At 39.0% G+C, this 24,343-nt stretch overlaps 1 protein-coding gene and 1 pseudogene across 4 annotated transcripts in view; one reads left to right on the top strand and one right to left on the bottom strand.

Moving 5' to 3' along the window:
* TMEM117 (transmembrane protein 117) overlaps positions 1 to 24,343 on the top strand; it is a 530,078-nt gene that overhangs the window by 50,833 nt on the left and 454,902 nt on the right. The gene's annotated exons all lie outside the window — the stretch shown is intronic.
* On the bottom strand, positions 1,201 to 23,176 carry LOC108303563 (annotated as a pseudogene).

The following is a 24,343-nucleotide window of genomic DNA, read 5'->3' as shown; positions in this document are numbered from 1 at the left end:
ATGCACTGTAAAAGTACCTTTTCTCTCTTCGTTCAAATGAGAATCATTTGGATGTCCTGTCATTCTAGATGGGTTTTGAAGATAAAAGTAGCATCTGTCTTTTTCATCAGATTTTAGGGCTAGAGAAATATTTTATCCAAGGGATATTTTCTTTTTTATTGTTGTTGTTTTTGAGATGGAGTTTCGCTCTTGCCGCCCAGGCTGGAGTGCAGTGGTGCCATCTTGGCTCACTGCAACCTCTGCCTCTCAGGTTCAAGGAATTCTTCCGCCTCAGACTCCAGAGTAGCTGGGACTATAGGCACATGCTAAAACGCCTTGCTAATTTTTGTATTTTCAGTAGAGACAGGGTTTCACCATGTTGGCCAAGATGTTCTCTATCTCCTGACCTTGTGATCTGCCCACCTCGGCCTCCCAAAGGGCTGGTATTACAGGCTTGAGCCACAGAGCCTTGCCCCAAGGGATATTTTTTAATGAATACTTTTAAAAAAGACATTGATTTGCCTCAATTCACTTAGATGTCATGTTATATATATTCTAAAAGTATTTAAAAATTCATCCTTTTTTTTTTCTAAAGAGGAAATCTTGGCAGATAAAGTACTTATTTTTGTTACTTTCTTATTGATTCCTAATGATTTCCCCAGAGAGGCAGTCATAGATGTTTCCTATTCTGTTTAAGGACCATCCTCCTCCACACCCACGAGCTTCTTACTTTACTGACATCATTTTGACATCTCTCAAATATTCCTCCACATTTCAGGATTTATCTACTTTTAAAATATGACCCTTCTTTTCCCTTTACCATTTGATGAGTATTTGTTGAGTGCATACCATGTGCTAAGTACTCTTCTAGGTGCATGGAATATGCCAGTGAACAAAATACACAGAAGTCCCTGCCCTCATTGAGCTTACAGTCTTAACTTTTCTAGATTCCATTTCTGTTCTTGTGCCAACTTCTAATGTTTCCTTTGGGAAATACCTCTTGAATTTTTTTTTTCTGTTCCAAATATATTTAATGCTCATATTGTAAGATGAGCCTTCCACCCCCAAAATTAACTATTTTATCTTTGAAATTCAGCGGAAAAACAAACAAAAAACTAAAACCCAGTGCTAGTGACAAATGTACAGCGAATTCACTTCTTCATTCTTCGCAAAGACTGAAATCAATTTTTAGGACCATGAAGAGCTAGAATTCACCTATTTTCAGAGACTTGTTTGTAGACTATGCACACCACACCCTCTGCCACCACAGAAACCAAGACCTCCTCTGCCTCTGTATCCCGCACGACCATGGTTTGGATGAAGTGGGATTCCAAATGTTTCAGCATTTAATCTTCTTTCTTCAGCCCAGGTTGGTCTCCATTCTCTATTGTCATCACAAGAAATATTATCAAAGAAGGATTTAGTTTTGTCATAATAGCAATTAGGTCCAAGTGGATCTTCTTCATCAGCATTTCCTTCACTATTTTGAGTATCAACTCCTGAGTCTCCTTTATCTTCACCATTTACAGGCTTTTCCTGTTTCTCAAGTTTATCTTCTTTTAATTTAAGCTTATTACAAAACTCTCTATCAATCTCTTCCTTGTTGAATTCTGCATTTGCACTTTCAAAGTCAAAGTCTTTCTCAAGTTTCATTGGCCCGTCTCGCCGAATACCAAATCTTCCCCTGCCACCCCGATGACCCCCAGGCCCTCTCCTTGGAGCTGAAGGAGCACCTGGAGCGACTTGTTTCTTGTTATCATTTCTGAATTGCACATTTTCTGGCCTTGAAACTTTGTATACTTCAGCTCACTGGTGCTCCTGATTCTCTCTTGATTTTTGGCTGGTAGATGGCAAAGCCTAGTTGATCCAGGACTCCTTTTCCCAACAGGTGCTGGAGCAGGTAAGAGGGCCGAGGTGGTCTGCACTGCTTGTTCCATGGTTGGGCTTTTTCTCAAAGGCTTGAAGGACCTTGAGATAACTGTGTTTTTAGGGATCTTATATCCTGCGTAAAGGCAGAACCAACCACACTACTTTGGGGTAAGGTACCACTGTTTGATGTTTCTGTTCCAAAGGATGTCAAAGAGCTTCCAGCAACACCAACAGCACCAAACTGCTGCCCAGCTAAGGAACTTGGACCGAACTGACTGTATGTGGGCATCCTGCTGAAAGGCCCCTAAGAACCCGTGGACTGGAATAAAGAAGTCAATGATCCTAGTGAGGACTGAAGGTTAGCTGGGTCTTGAGGCAGAGAACACTGTGGTTTTGATGGCTCACAAACAGTGAGGTCTTTAATGTCACTCCCACGGAATATAATGTATTCAAAGACTTCATCTCGAGGTGGTATTGGACGATCTGTTGGTCTGTCTTCTGTACCAAAGGATGGAACTTTGGCGAGGGCTACGGTGGAGTTTTCGGTGTCGGTGTAGAGGATGCCCTCATAGCGGATCTCCGCCTTGGAGATGAGGCTGATCTTGCTGCCGATGTAAGGGGTGCCCCCGCTCTTGGCACCGCTGCCGCCGCCCCGGGCTGCTCGCGGAGAGGCAGATCCCACCCCGCCGCCGCCCGCTCCGCACACCGGCTCGCTCTGTCCGCGCCTGCAGCAGCCGCTTCCTACCCAACGTGGCGGCGGCACCGGCTCCGCTACCCTCCCCAGCCTCCTGCCCTCAAGCTGTGGTGCTGCAGCGGCCGCGGTGGCGGCGCGGGGCCACCTCTTGAATTTTTAAGCTTTCTAACTGCTTTCTAGAAAATACTCATATCCTCTTCTTTTATATAATTCTCTCCTAATTAAGTTACCCTAAAAGTACCATATTCATACTTTTTCATCTGTTGTTTAAAAGTAGTCTGCATTTATTTCAGCTTCCTTAGCTCTCTGTTATTCCTTCACCTCTTGTCTTTCATTAGAAGTTTGCAAAACTGTGCCCTGGAAAATATACTTACAAAAAAGCCAAATTTTTTGCCTCCACTGCTACAATCATTATCTCTCTCTTAGAACATTGCAATAGCCTTTTTCCCAACTGGCCTCTTTGTCAACAATTACTAGAGTCATCTAATCTACCTTGTAAGCTGCTGTCCTAATACTCTTGGTATCAGGAGGTCAAGACCGCCCCTAGTTTTGATGACTCACGGGGAGAACTCACCGGCCTCAGCATGTATTAGGACTCATGGCTGGGATTTATTATGGAGAAAGAATCCAAAGGAAAGGTAACAAAGGAAAAAGGTGCATGGGGGCAAAATCCTGGGGAAATCAGGCACCAACTTGCAGAATTGTTTTCCAGTGAAGGCACAGGAGACACACTTAATTCCCCCAGCAAGGGATTGTGACAACACATAAGAAATGTTGTCAACCAGGAAAACTTGTTAGAGGCTCAGTGGCTAGGCTTCTCACTAGGGGATGGTCATGTAGGCACTCTCTGCCTGGCATGTAACCGAATTCCAGTTTCGCAGAAGGAAAGCAGGTGTTCAGGGTAAGCCATATTGTTTAGGTAAATAGCTTAGGCACAATGAACCAGTCTTTAAATTATGGAATGATGAGACCCTTCCTTAAACCCAAGTTTCCTGATGCCAGCAAAGGGCCAACTTTGCAAGCAGGCTTTTCAAAGGACAGCAACTTAGATCTGCTATGTTAACTATTTTCTGTACATTCTTCATAAAGTGCAGCTCTAATCTAACTTCCTTCTTTTCTTCATTCCATAGGTATTTATTGAAAATCTGCAATGCATCAGACACTATTTTAGGTACTGGGACTACAGTGATAAAAAAATGGATAAAGTCCTGTCATGTTTTTATCTGTAAGAGAAGATAGACTATAAAGTGATAAATGAAAAATGAATAATAAATGTCATATGGTAGTCAAGATTATGAAATAAAACAGTTTAACGGGAAAAAGGGCAAGGGATAGGGTAGGCACTATTTTAGATAAGGTCATCAGGGAAGGCTTGTCTGAAGAAGTGAGATTTTATCATAGACTGAAAGGAATGTCTAGGCAGAAAGAATAGCAAATGAAAAGCCCAGAGGTGAAATGAGCTTGATATGATGTTCCAGAAACAGCAGGAAGGCCAGCGTCGCTGGAGTGCAATGTGGAAGGTAGAGAGTGGGAGGAGAAGAGTTTGGAAAACCTTGCAAAGTTGGCCCTTGGCTGGCATCTGGGGACTTGTGTTTGGGGAAGGGTCTCATCATTCCATAATTTAAAAAGCTGGTTCATTGTGCCTAAGCCGTTTACATAAACAATATGGCTTACTTGAACACCTGCTTTCCTTCTGGGAGGCTGGAATTTGGTTACATGCCAGATTATGTAGGCTCTTTTAGGAGGCCACAATTATGGATTTTATTCTAAGTATAATATAAAATTCTCAAATCATTTTGAACAGGAAGGGACATAACCTAATTTATATTATTAATTGATTATATTAGTTGCCATGTTAAAAACTAACTGTAAGAGGACAAGAATGGAAGCACAGAGACAAATCAAATGTTTTTCTAGAAGTCTTAAGACATCATGGAGGCTTGAACTAGGGTGAGAGCAGTGAAGAGGTGAGAATCTTATGACACTTTACTGCTTAAAAACTTACATCACCCAGTTGGCTACAGTATGTAGTTCAGATACCTTCAAGGCATTTTTTGAAACTAAGTTTCAGTCTTGCCCTTATTCCCATTACACATTTCCCAAAATGTGCATATTTAAATCAACCTAAATCTCTGTCCATTACTTAAGTTTTCTAGACTTTCTTACTTTCATGATTCATTTTATACTCAGTTCTCTTTGTGAAAAATAACAATCCCCTTTAGCTATTTTTTTCCCATCCAAATTTGACCTGTTCTTCAAAACCACCTTTTCATGAATCTTTCCCCATTTTCTACTTTGAAATTAATTTTTCTTCTGTCATCCCATATATTTCACTTGCCTATTTCTGCCTAAAAACCTATCCCAGACTTAGTGGTTTAGAGTATCAATTTTTCTTTTCTTGCGATTTTGTGGGTTAGCAATTTATGAAGGCCTCAAGTGCATGGTTCATCTGAAGTCTCATCAACTGAAGTAGCTGGGACTAGAGGATCCATATTCAAGATGGCTTCTTCACTCACAAGTTTGGGACCTCAGTGCTTCTTGGCCTTTCTCCATCTCTGCATGGCACCTTGTCCTTCTGAGCTTTGGCTTCTCTCAGCATAACAACTTCTTAAAGGCATCAGGTGACCAAGATGGAAGCTGCCATTCCTCTTAAAGGTTAGGTCTGCAAGTGACATACCATCACTTCTGTGATATTCTATTGGTCACTGAAATCACAGGCCAGCTCAGATTCAAGGGAGTAGAAAGAAAGTCTCTGCTCTTTGCAAAAAGCATGGCATGGACATACAGGGAGAAAAGGAATTAATGGCAGCCACCTTGGAGACAGCTACCACAGCAAACTGCCTCACTCACATTTCCATTATCAAGGTGTTGTTTAGTATTATATGTGTTTTCACAAATGTCTCATCTCCCTTATTAAATTGTAAATTATTTGAGGGAGAGAATGGTGACTGGTTCATCTTTGCATCCCTAGTGTCGCATTAGAGATTTTCTTTTTCTTTCTTTTTTTAAATTTAAGTGCAGAGGTACATGTGCAGGATGTGCAGGTTTGTTACATAGGTAAACATGTGTCGTGGGGTTGGTTGTACAGATTATTTCATCACCCAGGTACTAAGCCTGGTACCTATTAGTGATATTTCCTCCTTGTCTCTCTCCCACCCTCCACCCTCCAGTAGGCCCGGGTATATATACTGTTCCCCTCTATGCATCTGTGTGTTTTCATTTAGCTCCTACTTAGAACATGTGGTCTTTGGCTTTCTGTTCCTGCATTAGTTTGCTAAGGATAATGGCCTCCAGCACTGTCCACGTCCTGCAAAGGACATGATCTCATTCTTTTTGTGGCTGCATAGTATACCATTGTGTATATGTATCACATTTTCTTTATCCAGTCTATCATTGATGGGTATTCCAGTTGATTCTATGTCTTTGCTATTGACATCACAGATTTTCAATGCACATTTAAAAAACAGAATTTATATGGCAAAGGCAGGCACAGTGGCTCATGCCTGTAATCTAGCACTTTGGGAGGCTGGGGAAGGTGGATCATGAGGTCAGGAGTTTGAGACCAGCCTGGTCAACATGGTGAAACCCCGTATCTACTAAAAATACAAAAAAAATTAGCTGGGTGTGGTGGCAGGTGCCTGTAATCCCAGCTACTTGGAGGCTGAGGCAGGAGAATCATTTGAACCCAGGAGGTGGAAGTTGCAGTGAGCTGAGATCATGCCATTGCACTCAAGACTCCATCACACACACACACACACACACACACACACACACACGGAATTTATAGACTATTCTTAGAAAATATATACAAAAATAAAAACTAACTCAGTTGAACACATAATTGTTGCATATCTAGTAAGTTCAATGGGTTTATTGTGAGGATTGAACATTTTGCTTTTTAAAAAGCTTTTAAGTTCAGGGCTAGTGCAGGTGTGTTACATAGGTAAACTTGTGTCATGGGAATTCGTTGTGCTGATTATTTCATCACCCAGCATTAAGCCTACTATCCGTTGGTTATTTTTCCTGATTCTCTTCCTCCTCCCACCCTCTATCCCCCAAAAGACCCCAGTGTGTTGGGTTGTTCACTTTTATGTGTCTATGTACTCTCATCATTTAGTTCCTGCTTGTAAATAAGAACATGAGGTATTTGATTTTCTGTTCCTGTGTAAGTTTGCTAAGGATAATGGCCTCCAGCTCTATCCATGTCCTTTCAAAGAACATGGTCTCATTCTTTTTCATGGCTGCATAGTGTTCTGTGGTATATATGTACCACATTTTCTTTATCCAGTCTATCACTGATGCACATTTAGGTTGCTTCTGTGTCTTTGCTATTGAGAATAGTGCTTTAATGAATATATGCATGCATGTGTCTTATTATATTTGAATAGTTTTACAGTTTACAAATGAATTAAAGCCATTATACATTTACTAGGCAAAGTTCTGTGATGGGTGCTGCAGGAAATACAAAGATGAATGACACCATCTTCAACATAACATTATTAATTCACGTCTCAGAACAACCCTCTGAAGTGGTGGAGAAAATTTGCCAGTCTCTTATTATACATGAAAAATGGTCAAGGAAACTTTTGTCAGATCTGATGCTATAATTTAGTCTCTTTGTTTCCAAGGCAGTAATATTCCCTATACCATGCTAATGGTCTAATGCTTAGTTTATATTCAAGGCCCTTCATAATATGTCCTTAAACTGACCCTTCCATTTATGTCTCAATAACCTTCAAGTACTGAATATGATTGTTTTATGAACAAATTCAAAACTTTCTCATAATTTTGCCGATAACGGCAAATCAGGTCTTCCATCTTCTCCTACCTGCTTTATTCTAGCCGTGCTGGCAGCTGATTAGATGGTGCCCATCCAGATTGAGGGTGGGTCTGCCTCTCCCAGCCCACTGACTTAATGTCAGTCTCCTTTGGCAGCACCCTTAAAGACACACCCAGGAACAATATTTTTCATCCTTTAATCCAACCAAGTTAACAGTAGTGACCATCACAATATTTAATAATAAAAATATTAATATTAATATTAATTGACATCCTACCTTGCAGCAATAGTATACAAAGCACTGGAGATATAAAGATTCGTGGGAAATATTCCTTATCCTCAAGAGGCTCTCAGCCTCGCAGTGGAGACAGTGTCTCCTAGATTGAGCCTTCTCCTTCCCTATCTCCCTGTTTTCATCTCTTTTTGAAATCTTAGTCATTTTTCAGAGCTCAGCAAAAATGTCACCTCCTCTATAAAGTCATTTGTATTTCTTCTGGTCATCATCTGATCACTTATATATGGCAGCTATATTGTTCATAGTTTGTAGTTATATGGTTGTCCTCAATGTTCTTTGTCTCCTACTCTGCTGACATTTGGGAAGAAGCAACATTTGAGTTCAGTCTATGGCACCTCGTGCAGGGTGGGCACCCCCATGTTTTTGAACATTAAGTGTAACACTCACTTCTAGATTGCCTGAAATAAACACATTTTTGTGGTTCACACATTCTTTTTTCATTTTTTCTCAGTCCATGGCCTTTGCTGGAGGCTTCGGTGGCCATGGTTACACCATGTGACTTCCCCCTCACTGCAGTTGACTGGCTAGGAATGTGTACGTGACCCAAGGCTGGTGAACTCAATTGCTGACCCGTAGCTTATCATTTTATCATGCTTTCTAATGAGTTTGCATTAAGATGAGGAAGTTTCAGTTTATGGTGGGTATTTGCCCTACAGTTTAATATATTTTTGAGTTAGGCAACCATATTGGTCTGTGCACAAGAAGAGGAAGCTGCTCAAGAGAAAAAATAGAGAAGAGAAATTCACCATATAAACTTTGAGAGAATGACTAGACCTAGTTGCCTAGTTCAAGTGCCTATAAGATAACTTTTTCTTTCCCTGTGAGATGGCCTCTATCATTATTAAATAAATTCCCCCTCACTTGAACTATATCTAGTGTTCTTTTGCAACCCAAAATGCTTTGAATAAAACATTGCCGGATTCAGTCTTCTCAGTCTCTCACCATATTGTTAAATTCCTGAGAGCTGCTTTCTCGGAATGTTTTCTTTGGCTTTTGTGGTACTGAATTATTTCAATTCTTTTTTCACCTATCAGTTCCGTCTATACTTTCCTTTTGTAACTGTTTCTTTTTATCCTGTTAAACATAGGCATTGCTGAACTTTGCCTTCTGCTTTCATTTTCTTTTTTCTTTTTTTGGAGACTGAGTCTTGCTCTGTTGCCCAGGCTGGAGTGCAGTGGCATGTTATTGGCTCACTGTAGCCTCTGCCTCCTGGGTTCAAGCAATTCTTCTGCCTTAGCTGCCTGGGTAGTTGGGACCACAGGTGTGTGCTACCATGCCCAGCTAATTTTTGTATTTTTAGTAGACTTGGGGTTTCACCATGTTGATCAGGCTAGTCTCAAATTCCTGACCTCAAGTGATCCACTTGGGCCTTGGCCTCCCAAAATGCTGGGATTACAGGCATGAGCCGTCATGCCTGGCCTTTGCCTTCATTTTCTTTGTCCATGCTTTCTCCCTCATGACTCTTGTCTAATTCCCGTGGCATCGGCTGTCAAGCCTATGAATGTGACTAATATACCACATACACATGCATACACTTGCACACTCACACACAGACTTCCTTCACAGTTTTAGCTTCTCCCCTAACTTCTGCTCTTTACTTTTTGGCATCTGAAACTTAACAGCTCAAAACAGAATTCCTTATCTTTCCCTCCAGATGAGTTTGTAGATTTTGGATGACTTAGAAGCACTTCTTCATTCTTAATTCTATGAATGTGAGTTCTTATGACTTTATTTCCTGTTAATTGTGTAGTTTTCTCTTAGTAATCTAGCTAGACATTTTAATGCCCTTGTAAGTATTTTACTGTCAAGCTAGACTTTCAGGATATATTGTGATTAATAATGATTAATAATAGACCCTTTCTGAGTAGTGATTAATAATAATAGCTCCTACCTGAACCTCAGATTTCCAGATCTATTCTAAATCTGGCTGTGGGATGGGAGGCTGTTTTCATCTCATCAGTAATCCACTTTAGATATCTAGGATACAGGAAAAAAGTGCCTTTGGTGTTCCAGGACTGAGTTAATCTCACTGATCTATTGTAGTGTCCCTTACACAGTTTTCCATGGCTGAAAGCACCATGTGATGTTGGTGTTAAATAACTTACTTCACAATATCCAACACAGTAGTTAGTTGTGCTCTAATAGGCTTCTTCTCTTACATAACACTTTTCTTGAAATTCAACTCCTGAACTGATTCATTAGCATTTGCAACAGAACCGGAGAGTCAGAAGATCTACCGAAAGTAGGATTGGCTCTGAGACAAAAGTTACCTCATAAGTTGTTGAAAAAGTAACCGATGTGACAGACTTGAGAACTTCTAGATTCTTACTTCAGCCAAGAAAGACAGCAGTCATTTTCTAATTGGGATGGAGCAGCTGTCAGTCAATGGATTTCTATCAAGTATATGTTATAAGCAGATAATCAAGCATTATGGCAAGATCAAAAAGATCTTGAGAATGCAGCCCCTGCCCTTGTACAAGAACCTTTCATACTGCTGAGAATTCAGTACAAGTCCCAATTTAATCACACAAAAGTAGCTGCTTTCTATAGATTAATATTGCTTGAAGTCTGGTCCTAAATATGTTTAATTATGAAACCCAAAATATTTTTCTCAGCTCCAATTGAAAGCAGCCTATTAGCAATGAACTTTGTAAGATAGTGAAAGTTGGATTATCTAGGGCTCTTTTTACTGAAAATCTTTATTGATGAGTACTGTATATAAACCATAGTAACAATTTATGTTCATGATTTGTAAAAGATTATGAACTTTCTTCATTGTTAAAACTATAAACTTGTTTTTAGTGTATGGTAGGGGGTTTTATTGTGTGCAGTGTAAAATATTGGTAGTTCATATATGCATTTTTAAGTAGCAATAATAACCAGCCTCATATGATGATCATTCTGAATAAACAGTAATTTACCATATTGTGAATTCTGCATATTGGAATCGTGGGAAATTATGCTTTGTTTCCTTAGTAAGCCACTTCAACTAACAGAAGACCTTTGAAATCCATTTTGTGTGTGTTTCCCTAAGTTTTTATTCTTTTTGAAATGAGAATGTACACAAATCACTAACTTTTAGCAACTATAAAAGTGACTACCATTTATTGAGCACCTGCTCAATACCCACCACGGTGCATGGTACTTTACATACATTCTGCTTAATTGTCCTCTTTTGAATTGGCAGAATCAAGTAGTATATTAGAAAGAAAATGAGCTTTGGAGGCAGACAGAGCTGGATTTGCCACTACCTAGATATGTGACCTTGTGCAAACTGCTTTTCTTATCTCTGAAGAGGTTTATGGTAAGGATTCATATGATAAATATGAATGATAAAAATGATAAAATGAGTATAATTCATACTCATTTTATTCTCATATGTATATTACTATAAAGTGGGTCAAAATTGGTAAGCACTCCGTGAGTGTTCACACGATCCATGATCATTTCCTTCTAGTGGTTTATAATTGAAGGTAGTTTGTAACTGAAGGTAAGTTTTTAAGTTTGGAGCCCACCCACAACTATTTTCTCAGCTTGTTCTCCAAGAGTCCGATCCTCCAAACCACAGTAAAAATCTTTTAGTGGGATTAGACTGCCAGAGTTTGCTACAGCCTATTGTATTTAAATAGGATACTTACAAAAAGGATTTTTTGGTTTATTTGCATCTTAGCTTTTTCGTTAAGATCTTCTTTAGAGATCTGCTGAGGCAGTGTTCTGAAGATGGGGCAGTCATTACACAGAGGTAGTTTCGGAAGTTATAACAGTGACCACAGCTTTTTGGAAAATTACTCATTAATTTATTAAGGAATTAAAAAGAGAAATCAATTAGATCTTTCTTTATCATGCCTGAAGAAACTCTCATGCCCTTAAATTATTTTATATTCTCTGCAATTCTTTCTTTTTGGGAGCGGGATTATTTAAAGAGCAATGCATGCTTAGCACGGAACATTTGGAAACTACAGAACAAAGACATTGGGAGAGAGAGAGGAAGGAAGAAAAGAAAGGAAGAACAAGAGGAAGAACAATAAAAAAGAAAAAGAAAATTAAAATCACCTACCATCTGGAGACTCTTGACTAACCAGAACATAATTTTTTTTCTGGATTTCCCTGATTTCATTAAGTATTATAGCCCATCATATAGATAGATGTACTGTTATTTATTGAATCAACCTTCATTGCTCACTTAGGTTGTTTCTATTTTTATTCTGATATAAATGAAACGTCTTTGTATATAAATCTTTGAACAAATGTATTTTTTTTGGGGGGGAAGACTCCTAGAAAGAGAATTATTGTGTCAAAAGGAGTTGACTTTTAAGAAAACCCTGGAAACAAATTGTGCAAAGGGTTTCTGAAAAGAATGAAACAAGTTATGCTTCTGCCAGTAGCATATGGGAGTTATTTTTCTCCAAATGCTTTCTGTTTCAACAATAGATCATTCATTTGGCCCTGTTTTTTTGTGTTTTTGTTTGATATGGAGTCTTGCTCTATTACTCAGGTTGGAGTGCAGGGGAGCAATCTTGGCTCATTGCAACCTTCGTCTCCTGGGTTCAAGCCATTCTCCTGTTTCTGCTTTCCAAGTAACTGGGATGACAGGTGTGCATCACCATACCCAGCTAATGTTTGTATTTTTAGTAGAGGTGGGATTTCACCATGTTGTCTAGGTTAGTCCTGAACTCCTGACCTCAAGTGATCTGCAAGCCTTGGCCTCCCAAAGTGCTGGGATTACAGGCGTGAGCCACCACACCCGGCAGGCACTGTTTAACTTACTTACATGTGTTATTTTCCTCACCAAGAAAATCATAAAGTGAAACTGCTAGTGTACAAAATAGAGCAGAGCACCACAGAGCTACTAACCAACTTTTTAGAATTATGAATAGTTGAAGCATCTGAAGGCATTTTTAAGATTTCTATTTCAAAATGAAAATAAGTAAAATATACATATTCCATGAAATTATGAATCTGTTTGCCTAACATTTTTTTCAAGAGCCAAGAAGAGCATGGGATTTAGTCTTCAGCAAATATTATATCATGTCTTAACAGTATATAAAATGTGTATATTTTGTGTTCTAGTCTGCAGTGATAATTGTGGCATATTACATAGAGAAAATGCTATTAACATTTTATGGATTTGGGAAGACATTTGCTTACTCAATATCGATGAAAATATTCTGTTTGATCAATTGTGCATTCTCTTGGTGAATTTACAACTTATGTAAATTCACTTATGTTATGGCTTATGTTGCAAGGCAGAGTCAGACATGACAGTGTTAATTGGAACAGAAGTGATCTGGGGGACCTGGAAGTTGGAACTAGACATGCCCTTGAGTGAGGGAGGCTAGAGATGGGTTGGGATCAGGGTATAACTACAGACACTGGGGGAAAGATCCTTTCAGGAAGGTACTTTGTGGTATCTAGAGAGCTGAAATAATGGTTTCATCAGAACAAAGGCCCAGGCACAGAAGGAAATGAGCAAGGGACCTAGTTACCACATCTAGAGGATCAGCTGGGACTTGGTTTCAGGAAAACAAGACAGAATCCTGTTGTTAGAACTTTGCCAAAGAGTCAGTTATCAGAGTTGAACTAATAGCAAGGCTGACTTGATGTCTAGTGCTCTACATTGAGCTAAAGTTCCCTTCTCATGAGGAGGCTATTGGTCCAAAGTCTGAGATAAGAATGAACATCCAGGAGTGCGTAAGTGCTTCCACTGCGGGAAGAGAAGGGATGGGGTAGGAGGGTATTGGAACCAGACAGACCACAGTAGTATCACCCAAAGGTGACTATTAATGTTTTAGAAGTAAGAGGGATACATGATGACTCAGAGGAGCCAGTCCTAGATTCAGTGCTATTTAACACTTCCATTAAATGGATAGATTAGAGAACAAGCCATTAGTTACTCAAATGACATCAAGTAAAAATAGATACTTGCATATTAGTAAGATAAGATCCTCAGCATAATCTTAAAAAACTGGATAAGTGATTAAAACCCAGCAGTAGCTTAGCAAGTACAAAAGCACACTAGTACCTTTAAATAGAAAAATAAATGCTACAAGTAAATTATTTTTCCTAAAATTATAGACCAAAAAATGGAAGACCTTTATTTTCTGGTTGACCTTTTCTGGAAAACTCATGAGGTATTGATGGAATATTTAAACTGTGACATTGGTAACTTTACTGTTGCCAGTGTTAAATGTTTTCTGAAATTTACTTGATTTTCTAGAGTACAGATATGCTCAGAAAAAGAATAAAATATTATCAGACCTCTCTTGGTGCTACTGCTATGCACTTTTCAGAAGAAGGATTGTATATATTTTTTGAGTACAAGACAAGAAAAGTGAATACCATGAGATTATGAAAAAGACAATTTGGTTTTTCTAGTGCTGATGGGAAAAGGTTACTAAGCGCTACTATTTACTGCTTCTGCTGGTGTTTTAGTAAGAAATTTTCTGAGAAATCAAGTGTTGAGGACATAGAATCAATTGAGTACAAGAGGGCCTTATTGAATATAGAAAAATACAGATTAGCTGAAAGAACATTGAAATGAGTCATCTCACATAAAAAGTGGGATATCAGTGCAGCAGAAAATTTTGTTGGAATGATTTCTATGTGTTGCATTAATAATTTACATTCAATTTCATTTAAAACTGGTTAGAACAGTGGGAGGTGGGGAGGGTGGGGAGGGATAACATGGGGAGAAATACCAGATATAGGTGATGGGGGGATGAAGGCAGCAAACCACCTTGCCATGTGTGTACCTATGCAACAATCCTGCATGATCTGCGCATGTACCCCAGAACCTAAAGTACAGTAAAAAACACTGGTTAGAATATTTGAAAAATATCTACTGTAGTTGGCAACATTCTTTTCAGATAAAGAAAAGACGAAGAGGCAGGTGATAAGGGAGCATTTATAGACTAAGATGTGGGTTTAGGAGAACCCTGACATTAAAGAAAATGTTAAAATGTTTGATATATCTGCACTTTACAAAAAGGTATCTGCTAGTGAGCTCCTTTTCTTGGAGATTAATCAACCCAAGGAACACTTTATCTTGCAGTGCAGCGCAGCCTGGGCCATAAATGTGCTTACCCATGGTTATCTGGTTATCTGACCTCTTGGAACAAGAATCCTGTCCTTTACAATTTTCCTACCACCAAGAGTGGTTAAGCAAGTGTTTGCCCTGCCTCAATGACTCCTTTATGTTCTCAAATGCCATCGTTCTAATGGCTTAACTTTTTCTTCCACAAAAAGAAACAAAGCCCAATTCTTTAACTTTCATCACTATCATATTGAATGATCACATGTTCACAGAGTATTGTGTTGTAAATGAATGCATGGTCATTTTGCCAGATGGTATCATTTAAGAAAAGAAGTATTTTGACTTTTCTAAGATCAGTTTGCATGAGCAAATTGGCATGTTCACAGATTAAAAAGAATGATTTCTTATTTTCCTCAAAGTCATACAATAAAACAGATTCATTAAACAGTTCACTAGAAGAAAGTTTATTTCCTTAAAAACAACGTTTTAGGCCAGGCAAGGTGACTCATGCCTGTAATCCCAGAACTTTGTAGGCTGATGGGGCAGGATCGCTTCAGCCTAGGAGTTCAAGGTTACAGTGAGCTATGATGGCACCACAGCACTTGAGCCTAGGTGACAGAGCATGACCCTGTCTTTTAAAACAAACAGACAAAAACAACCTTTTAGTTTTACAATTCCTAATGTTTAAAATTTGATATTAGTGTTTAAAATTTGATTTAGCTTTTAATATCTATTTAAATCTTAATACCCCCAATTCTAGACTCCTCATCAGGCCCTTCACAAACTTTCTCCTGAGGCCCCAGCCTTTTTTATACGTTGATCATTTATCACTCCCAGGTTGGTGCTTGGCTTCCATTTCCCTCATCCCAAACCTTTATGTCTGAATAAGAGAAATCAGTTATAAAACTAATATTCTCTGTACCCGAGAAAACTCCTTTATATTGTTATGCCAAGCAGTTTAGTCCCTATTGTTCCAGTTTCTTCACTCCAAAATAGCATTCGCATCAACATTTGCTTATCAGAATACCTGTTTTTGAGCATGTGTGTGCCTGTGTATGTCTCCCCTAACCCCAAGATTTCTAGTTTAAGTTATGTAGAGAAAGCTTAGAAAGGGCAGCTACAGTTGCAAGGCATCAGATGAGTTTCTTAGTACCCAATCTAGAATACTTGAGCATTCTCTCTATTCATTCTCTTATTCCCAGTACGCACTCATCTGTGTTTTCTAGGCACCCAATCGGAGGGGTGATGGACAATCTTGACGGGGAATGGGAACGAGAAGATGATCACCTTTCTTCTCCTGGCAGACCCGTGTCTCAAGACATTCATTCTCCCATTAGATTATATTAACTGTTAGTCCATTAACATAGACTTTACTTATTTATTTTTAAATATTGATTTATTTATTTGCATTTTCACATAGACTTTTAAAACCATAGTGGATAATATCAGAAAGTTGTATTTCTGGGCTCTTTGATCTGCAGCTTGAGAGTGTTAGAAATAACCTGAAGTGTTCAGATTAGAGAAGGAAGGATCGAGACTAATTTGGCTATTTAATTTAGGAAAGTGATTTACGCCTGGAGCAAGAACTTCCTTTTCTATAAATTTCTGGATGTGGCATATCTTTGTATTTTTGGAGAAGGGAGCAGTCCTGAGTATGATGACATCCTTTTTTCTGTTTCCTCCATGTTTTGATCCTGTGCTCCCAAATCCCCCAAATCTTTCTGTAGCCTTTGCTTAGATCACATGAGTAAATATAATTTAAAAGTATACAGTATATTTTCTGAGAATTGTCAAGCACTTAATATCATTACTGTTTATTTCTGTTTTGGTTATATTAATTGTGTTCATTTTAACCAAATATTTATATCAGCATGCTAAACGTTACATTGTATTTTGCCATTAATAATTTTCTACCCAAACATTATTTTCTCTATGACATACTTTTTAAACTCCTATTTATTTTTTCTATTTTATATCTATTTACACATTCATAGTTGTGCAGTACATGTTAGATGAATTCAATTGTTGAACAAAGACAGCAGAAGAAGACCGGGTGCGGTGGCTTAAGCTTGTAATCAAAGTGCTTTGGGAGGCTGAGGTGGGTGGATCACTTGAGGTCTGGAATTTGAGACTGCCCTGGCCAACATGGTGAAACACCATCTGTACTAAAAATACAAAAATTAGCCGGACATGGTGGTGAGGGTCTGTAATCCCAGCTACTCAGGAGGCTGAGGCAGGATGACTGCTTGGACCTGGGTGACAGAGGTTGCAGTGAGTCGAGATCATGCCACTGCCGTCCAGCCTGGGTGAGGGGGTTAGACCGTGTCTCAAAAAAAAAAAAAAAAAAAAAAAAAAAAAAAAAAAAACAAAAAAAAAAAAAAAAAAAAAAAAAAAAAAAAAAAGATGGCAGAATGAAATCTACATGAGGGCAGGGATTTTTATGTGTTTTGTTAACTCCTGTATCCTTGGCACTTTTAAGAGTGCCTGGTACATAGTATACATTAAAAAAATGTGTTTAATGAATGAAAACATGGAAATGTGTCTTTTTTTCACCTCGGTTAGTATTATCCTTAAAGTACTGATGTTTTTGTTGGTACTTTTCCATGTGATTTTCAGTTAATATATGTGTAGCCTTTAATCTAAGTACCCCAAGAAAATTAGTCTCATTAATTTATAGTTATATTCATTTTATCCAAATATAAACTATGCAGTTTAAGCATCTTCCTATTCTGTCTGTCTGCTGTGTTTTTGCATGACTTTAAAAATTGGAGTCCTCCTCCAAGGAAGGCTTGTCATTATTGAGATTATTCATAAAAGGTACCCTAGGCTTTGAAACATTCTAAAGGAAAAGTTCAAAAAATGTTTTGAGCATCTAAGCAAAATCCTTTATAAGCCTCAAGGCAGTGATTCTTATCTTCATTGAGGCCACCAATCCTTTTGAGAATTTGGTATCCATTGAACACATGGCCCTGCCAAATGCATGTACAAACATGTAAACACATTGCATTTATTAAGGGATTCATAGGCTTCTGGAAGCTCATTCATGGACTGTCTATGGGTCCTTGGACTCCAGGTAGGAAGGCTGGCTTTAAAGGCATACCTACGAAGCTTTATGACCTTGAATATAGCTACTGGATCTGCTTCATTCTTCACCACAGGAAAGTGCCTCATGTTTAATAAATGTTGATTGAAACAATGTCTAAAAACAAAAGACATTGTTTTATGATCATATCTTAAACTTCTTACTGTCTACATATTCATATAGGTTAATAAAGTTTGAATTAGGTATCTGTCCTGTCATGTTGTGGGATAAAACATCTTTTTACCTGATGGGAAGGGAGCTATCAGAGAGGGACTTTTTTGCCTAACAGAGGGCTGGGACTATCTGAGTGACATCTCAGAGAAACTGGGCACAGAGGGAGGAGCAGCAGACCATGTCCAACTGGGATTCTATTTCAATCTAACATCCGGTTGTTCTCTGAGTTTATGAGTCATTCCTGTTTTTGCCACTGTGGGACAGTTGCTTTTACAGTATGCATTATATTATCTCTAGAAAATCAATACAAATTGGATTTATGCAAGGCACAGAATCATATAACATACTTTAATAAAAGAATAAAGGATAATTTGGACATCTTTTAATTATTCACTTTGTCCACTTTCATCATGGCAGAAGGTAATAAGATATCTTTTATTTTTAAATTTATTTACAGAAATATAATTTATGTTTGCAGAGAATAGAAATATTACACACAACCAAATATTAACTGTATCTTGTCAAGCAGGACAAAAGTTCTCATGGACTTTTCCATTTACATTGATGCATTTTAATTGAATTAGTTCTCTTATATATTTTTGGGATATTAGATAGGAATATCCTGATGTGAAAGATAGAAATGCCTTATCCTTTAAATATTTTCTCTGGTGCATCTGAGGATAGACAAAGAATCACAGGAGAATTCTCTGGCTAAATCTAATCAATTAAACGGAAACCATGATGCTACAACCGCATGTATACCAATGTGTGGGAGAGTCAGGGGACATGCAGCAGGTTCGGGAGGGGATGTGCTTGAAGCCTTGATACTGGGAACATTCATCTGTGGGGAAAAACTTGAGTTACTAAACTTTCTCTGATTCTGCTTTGGTTTTGCTTCCCTTCCCTCTATTACTGCTTATTTCCCTTCTCAGACCTGCAGGTCGCCTAAGAAACTTAGCTCTAATGAACCCACTCCTCAGTCTTCCCCTAGATCGTGATCACATTTTATTCTTCTTTACCCCTGTGAGAAGCCTGATCTGACAATTGAATGAACGAATTCATTTCACAGATATCTGTGGTGCTCCTTCTATGTGCCGGGAATTCAGTGGAGAACAAAACAGACACAGGCCCTGCCAACGGAGCTTTCAGCCTCTAGTTGAATGCATGATAGAGAGGATGGGGGAGAAGAGAGTGGGGAACAGTGGGTTACTTTTACTGTCCCTGACTGTCATGTCTATATGTGGAAGAACAGTCAGACTGGTGAGATTTCATGGTATCAGTGCCTTCTCTTTATTCTCCTCTGTTTCATTCATGAAATAAATTGAATTTTGGATTGAGGAGCTGACCAAAAAATATTTGGGTATATGGAAACTTTGGGATCAAAGGGAGAGGAAGCTGAAACCTTCAAAGCGTAAAGACTTACGGTATTTGATTTTGTTCATAGTATAGTATTTATGAATAGCTCTGTAATATTCAGTGGTATAAGTTGTGGTACCCCTTCCTTCAGCAAATTTATATTAAAACTCACTGTAAATCTGCATATCTGAAAGTCTGATATCTCCTTCTTGCGATTTTCCTCTCATCTTGATTTACCCCAAAACCCCTGAAGCTTATACTGTGAGAGGAAAATCTGGCTGCTTTCTAACTGCAAGGGAAAGCACTGATGTTTAAACAATGTTACTGCCATTTCTTCTTTGCTTCCACATGGTGTCAGTATTCAGTGATAGTCCTTTCCAGGTATACAGACATCCAGGTTCTTAAAGTCTAGGTCTTACTCATACTCCTTGGAGGGAGGCTTGGCCACCCTTCAGTGACATTTACCAGAGGCACTCCACACTTCTCCTTCAGTTAATATTCCCATGACGAGCCATTACCTCCTGGGATCCAAGTATTGTGCCAGGTGGCTGAAAACAGAGGGGCAGACCAAAGCTAACCCTCCTCTGTGGATCTTGGACTTCTTGTCTTGAGTCTAGTTCATCATTCATAGTTCTTGTCTCAAGGTTATTTTGTTTCTAGAGCTTCTTTACCCTTTCATGCCACTTGACCTTGTCCAGTCCACACCTATAACTTTCTTTCATTTCAAATATCAGTGCTTCTTATACATAGTGATCTTCATCCCCTTCAGTGACCAACTTTGCATAGATAAATGCTCTCGCTTGGTCACAGAACGGTTTACTGCACTTAGTCCCAGGACAGTGACTATCTGCTAGCCCTAGAATTGTCTAATTTAAAGGCCTGTTCAGGTGAGGCCTAGGAGAACAGAGAAGACCTGTGTCTGTATATATATATTTTTTTGAGGTGGAGTTTCACTCTTATTGCTCAGGCTGGAGTGCAATGGCACTGTCTTGGCTCACCACAACCTCCGCCTCTTGGGTTCAAGTGATTCTCTTGCCTCAGTCTCCCAAGTAGCTGGGACTACAGGCATGCAGCACCATGCCTGGCTAATTTTGTATTTTAAGTAGACATGGGGTTTCTCCATGTTGGTCAGGCTGGTCTTGAATTCCTGACCTCGTGATCCACTTGCATTGGCCTCCCAAAGTGCTGGGATTACAGGTGTGAGCCACTGTGCCCAGCCTTGTTTCTATTACTAAAAAAGAAAGAGGAAGAAAAAGAAAGGAGGAAAAGAAGGAAAGAAGTAGGGAAGAAAGAAAAAGAGAGAAAGAAAGAAAAAGAAGGAAGAAAGGGAAAAAAGAAAGAAAGAGGAAAAAAAAAATCCAGTGGCATTTCCTGAGTATAGTGTCTTTAAACTAGGAGGAGGCAAGGGTAAGGGAAAACTTTTTTTTTTTTTTAATGGGAAGCCATGACCACATTTCACTGCCACTGTTGCAGATATTGCAGCTTCAGCACCCGCCTCAACACCCTCCCCCACCGCCACCCGCCCGGCAACCTCACTCTAATAACTCTAGTCTGATCTAGCAAAAGGGCTACTGGGACAATTACAGTAAATAGTGGCAGGGAGCAGGTAATGGTTGGGCAAGAAAAAAGTGGGGGATAAATTCACAGTCACTACTAACTCATTCTTCTCTTCCCAGCCACATTTTGAGCCACCCTCAAATCCAGCAGAAGTGGGGAGGCATGGAGCGCTGTTAACATTTTGGCGTGCTTTCTTATGGATATGTGTTTATAAAATGTGATTTATTCTGTGTATTCAATATCATTCTTCCCCTTCTAGGTTAGTAAATATCAAATATAAGCACATCTTAATGGCTGCATGATTTTATCACTTTATTGTGCCACCATATTTAGTTGAACATTTAGGATGTTCACAGGATGCTGCCTTTATTTTACTACTTATAACATTCTGATGTGAACATCTTAGTTCATGGATCTTTGTACATTGTCAGAAGGACAAACACAGTGAAGAGCTGTTGCATCACTGTTGCTGGAGTATGAAACTGATGAGTCTTGATAGTGTTCTCTCTTCAGCTACTGGGACTAAAAAATCAAATGGCATCTCAGAGCTTTCCTACTTCATCCTAGGAGTTGAAAGGGCTAAACATAAGCCAGGTAGATATATGTGATGGAGCCTCTGGCTGGTTCTGATTTCTTGTTGGCCTGAGGTATATCTAGGCTTCTTCTCTGATGTTACAGTCTCACTATTAGAGGCAATACTCCTCTCTCTACTCCTCCCAGTGGTCCATCCTTCTTCCCTGCTACAGTCAGATCTGTGTTAAGGTTGCAGCCTCCTAGAGCATAATCAGATTACCTGAAGCTGCTAGTTATCTTAACCATTTATTTAAGGCCTCCCTATGCCCAGTTTTAGATGTGATGAGTTACATGCAGAGATCAAATCTGATTTATTGATGTAGTGATTACAATGCTAGTACTATGGTTGGGCACGGTGGCTCATGCCTGCAATCGCAACACTTTTGGAGGCCAAGGTGGGAGGATTGCTTGAGGCCAGGAGTTTGAGACCAGCCTGGGCAACATAGCGAGACCATCATCTCTAAAAAAAGAAAAAATATCAGCCTGGTGTGGCAACACGAGCCTATAGTCCTAGCGATTCCGGAGGCTAAAAGAGGAAGATCCCTTGAGCTCAGTAGTTTGATCTGTAAGATCTTGTCTCTAAAAACAAACAAAGAATACTAACTCACCTTGAGTGCATGCCCCGTGTCAGGGCATTTTAGCAAGTGATTTATGTAAGTCACAATGTAATCCTCACAGCAATCTTATGAAGTGGTTACTATTATTACCCTCATTTTACATATAACCAGAAGCAAGGAGAGATTATGTAACTGCTACCCCAGCGGGCAGTGGCAAAACCAGGAGTTAAGCCTCAGTCATCTGTCTCCCAAACCTTCACCTTTACCCATTACGCATATGGTAAGTATAAACATATTTTTAGCTTTTACTAATATTTATTTTTAAAAGATCTTGGGCTGCAATATTGGGGTTCATATTTCTAACCTGAATTTTCAAACCAATTCTTTTATATGTGTCTAATTTTAGGACTCTCTTAGATTTTTATCAAGCAAAAGGCAAACATTTTTATGAGGATTTATAAACTCATAGAAGGGGGCAGCTGGAGTGAGTGACCTCATAATCCCCTTGTCCTATACCCTGTTGCTGTTGTACCAAAGGGTGTACAATATAGTGATAATCTTGGATGATACTTTTTTAGACGTTAGCCAGTTGAGATTGATTGAGATTTCTATAGAAGGACTTCATCTCTATTCCAGTCACTTGGTCTATGGCACTGAGTCATCATTACTGGTTTGTTAGGTTGATTTCATAGGGTTATTCTCTGGTGGATGGGGAAATCCTTCAGTTTCTATTTCTGCTCCACTAGAACACTCTTATCAAGGACACAGCCTGAGATAGAACATAACTGTCAGACACACTTACATTATTTGACAAAAATATAACCTACATGGTGCTGCACACTGCCTGCAGAGTGCTGTGATGATGACTGTTACAAGGGGGATGTCATTCTGTCCTTGCCTGGAACATTTCTTTTTTTCTTTTCTTCACATAATTACCGACAGTGCACTTTTTGTGTATTCGGGCTACACCTGGTCTAGTCCGATTAAAGTTGATGGCTATTTTTATGTCATCAGCAATCATAATTTTTTGTTTCATTTTTAGAACATCTCTTGCAGGGATTTTGAATACTTTTTTTGACTTATCTTTTTAAACTTGTCACCCAGTTCTTGCCAAGGTTAACAGCAAAGTTTACAAAGGTTAACAGCCAATCTCACCTGAGAATCACCGCCTAAACAAAAGGTTATTTCAACATGCAAATCCTTTTGGATAGCTTTGTCTAGGTCCATAGCTAATTAACCAATTAGAAGCTACTTCAGATTTTATTTTTCAAGATAAATGCTTGCTTGGCTGTAGACTTTTTCTCTGAATTTATTTTCCTTTTTTTTAAAAAAAATTAAGTTGATGGTTCCTTTGTATAGATGCTTCCAGTGGGTCTTATTAGCCCTTAGCTGTATGCCTGCCTCTCGAACACTGGGAATTATCCTGCATTCTACTGAGTTCCACAGCTGTCTGCCTTACCACTCAAAAGCATTTTAATATTCTCACCATACCTCTGAAAATACTTTCTTTAGTCTCAATTGACCATCATACACCAAATCCTCTTTTGTCTTAATTCTCTAATCTCTGTATAATTTGATACTGCAACTGCACTTGAAGTTTTCTCATTTGATTTCCATAATGAAAGTTATCTACTATATACGCTGCTTTTTTGGTCTCCTCTATTGGCTCTTTAATTTCCAGTTTTCTGCAAGTATTAAGTGAACCACACAAGAGAGCTCCTTCCCCAGTTCAAAAACTTTGGTGTTGTATCTCCAGCCCTCCGTTCTTGCTCCTCCTCTTCTTCTCATTGCGTGTGTCCTCACTCTTTTTAAAAATTTTATTTTACTGTGGTAACAACACTGGACATGAGGTATACTCAACACATTTTTAAGTGTACAATACATTATTATTGACTGTAGGTACAGCGTTGTACAGCAGATGTCTAGGGCTTATTCATCTAGTTTAACTGGAACTTTATGCCCATTGATTACTAATTCCCCATTTCCCCCTCCTGTCAGAGCCAGGCTGACAGGAGGGGGAAATTTGTCTGTTGTATATAACAAATATATATATATATATATATATACACACACACACACACACACACACACACACACACACGCACACACAGACTCTGTTCTGTGCATTTCTGTTTTAGATACTTCACAGAAGTAGAATCATGCTGCATTTGTCCTCCTGTGACTGGCTTATTTCACTTGGCATAATGTCCTGAAGGTTCATCCATGCTCTCTCATATGGCAGGACTTCCTTTTTTTTTTTTAATTTATTTTATTGCATTTTAGGTTTTGGGGTACATGTGAAGAACATGCAAGATTGTTGCATAGGTACGCACGTGGCAGTGTGATTTGCTGCCTTCCTCCCCATCACCTACATCTGGCATCTCTCCCCTTGAC

Source organism: Cebus imitator, unplaced genomic scaffold (genome assembly GCF_001604975.1).
Source record: "Cebus imitator isolate Cc_AM_T3 unplaced genomic scaffold, Cebus_imitator-1.0 Scaffold2, whole genome shotgun sequence".
Classification (NCBI taxonomy): domain Eukaryota; kingdom Metazoa; phylum Chordata; class Mammalia; order Primates; family Cebidae; genus Cebus; species Cebus imitator.
The sequence above is the reverse complement of the archived record's forward strand: the minus strand, read 5'-3'. Positions and strand labels throughout refer to the sequence as shown.